A 2,705-nucleotide genomic window follows, 5' to 3' on the forward strand; every position below is an offset into this window, starting at 1 on the left:
TGGTGGCGCGTGCCTGTAGTCCCAGCTACTTGGGAGGCTGAGGCAGTAGGATCGCTTGAGCCCAGGAGTTTGAGGTTGCTGTGAGCTATGATGACGCCACTGCACTCTAGCCTGGGCAACAGAGCAAGACCCTGCCTCAAAAAAACAAACAAACAAAAAATCCTTTCCTGACTAATGGGCTTTCTTATTTCTAACAGAAAACTTCTTACCTAACCTATTAATTATACTTTCTCACCACGTGACTGTACTGTGAGTAAGGAGTAAGCATGCTGGGACGCAGGACAACACACCGAGTTTCCGTCGCAGGTGTGCCAGGCACTTGCAAGCAGTAGGACTGGACCACTCCCTCACCTCTCTGGGCCTGTGTGTCCTCATCCACAAAAGCAGAGGAGAGAGAACAATGTCTGCCCTGTCTATCTCACAGGGATGTTACGAGGAAGAAATGTGTTCTGTTTTATGAAATCACTTTTTAAACTGAAACAGCACATAAATGTAAGGCGATGTAAGTGGTGCTGATGTTATTAGAAGAGTTAAGTGATGGGAGCCGAGAACTTCCCGTTAAACAGACCATACATTCCCACTACTTGGCAGTTCTGCTTAATGTTTCCTGCAGTCACAGGGCAGAGGCCACCTAGGCAGCATTTGCCATTTTCGTTATGTCCCTCCAAGTGGGAATGCAGATATTTTCAGGACACAGAGCAAACGCAGGTTTTCAGTGTGACACTGAATGGGGGGAAGGTGTTATCATTTCTTTTAAAGCATCACAACCCAAGACAAAGCGTAAGAAGAAAATTTTTTAACAACAATGCTGAAAACAAGTTTCTCTTTCATTTGCCTCATGATCCACAAGAGAAAGGAAAAAAGGAAAAACAAAGGCTGTCTAAAAGTCATTTTCTCAGGCTAGATAGTGTGTCTTTCTCTGGGTTCTTAGGTTGGAGTTTACAACTGTATAATTATCGGTCTCTGTTTCAGTTGTGGGGAGCATCTTATAAGCTTCCTAAGGACAGGAGCTGTCTGTCTTAGCCCAGAGCTGTTCAATGAATGTTCGATGAATGAATGACATTTTTATTGATTCTATTAGCACCCCTGCACCAAATACAGCCCTGCTACTTGGCATTTTATGTCACATATGTAGATCATGGAAAGTACCCAAAAATATTTTATCACAGAGACCTTCATTCACAAAGCAGCAGCTTTCAGGAAATTCAAGGGTTTTCCCCACAAACATCTATTAGTAGAAAAGACAAACGAAACAGAAGGAGAAGCACATAAATACTCAAGTAATTAAACCCCAGAGTTTAATTTTCGTTAGCTCTTCAGTATGTGGCTGTTTTCATAGTTGATGTGCTGTATTTATTCTGCCTGTGGCATTAAGCAGGCACACAAAATGATTTTGCTATACAAGGATGCTATTACTTTAAAAAAAAAATCTAAGCTAATATTAAGGAGGGGCCATGACGAATAAATACTATATATTGGTTCCTGGTTTGCTGGATCATGAAAAGACTCAAATTCTGCCCCAACTACTAACTTAGAAGATAATGACTGTAGCCCCAAACCACAAGAGAAATTCAAGTCTTGGTCCCATACTTCCCTGCTTTCTAAAATACAGTCACCTTTAATGACTTGAAATAAGATATTCTATGACACACTAATCCGAAGTGATCACCAAAGAAATCCATTCGTACCACCTGAATGGTCACTAAAGACTTTCCGCACCTGTGGACTGATGAAATACCAAAAGAAAAGTAAACCATGCATGCAATTCACATCAAACTCATGTTCTGTTTGGTCTTCCTCAATTATACACCTAAATCTCTCTGTCTAAGTCAGAGAATGTAGATAGAACAACTATGAAGTCATTTCTTAACTGATTAAGTCACCAGAGCCATACAACATTTAGGTTAATGTCTTGATGTTGGTCTGGAGAAGGGTCTCTGATAATCACAGGCCTGTCCTGTCCAGTATGTTTATCATGCCTTTGGTGAGGACACTATAAATATTCTTACGCTATCTGTGGATGTACAGTTGCAGGATGGATAGTTCACATGATGGACACCAGAGTCAAGATTCAAATAATCTTAAAAAGAGTAAAATCATCCCTTGGTATCTGTGAGGATTGGTTCCAGGATCCCTTAGGATACCAAAATGCATGGATGCTCAAGCGCTTTACATAAAATGCCACAGTATTTGCATATAATCCACGTACATCCTGCCATATACTTTTAAATCATCTCTAGATTACTTACAATACCTAACACTATGTAAATGCCATGGAAATTGTTATACTGTATTGTTTATTATGTGCACTAATTTTAAATGTTGTGTTGTTATTTTTTATTGTTATTTTTTTCAAGTATTTTCAATCCAAGGTTGGTTGAATTCTCAAATGCACCACTCTTGGACACAGAGGGCCAATTGTAATTCTAGGAGGAACTCAAGAAGAATAAAATTGCTACATATAAAATAACAATTGTCCAGATACAAGATGAGGAAACGTACCTTAACAAGAGTTCAGATATAACTCTTTGGGTTTTAGTTGACAAGTTTAAGGAGTGTAATATAGCTAGAAGTGGGGAGGGGCACAGGGAATAATAATTTGGCAAGTGTGGTAGATTATATTAATAGATGGCTGCAAATTTTTTGTCACTCTTCCGGTCAAGAAATGGGGTCTCTGACCCCTCCCCTCGAATTGGAATGGTCTC

Source organism: Propithecus coquereli, unplaced genomic scaffold (assembly GCF_000956105.1).
Source record: "Propithecus coquereli isolate 6110/MARCELLA unplaced genomic scaffold, Pcoq_1.0 Scaffold95, whole genome shotgun sequence".
Taxonomy (NCBI): Eukaryota; Metazoa; Chordata; class Mammalia; order Primates; family Indriidae; genus Propithecus; species Propithecus coquereli.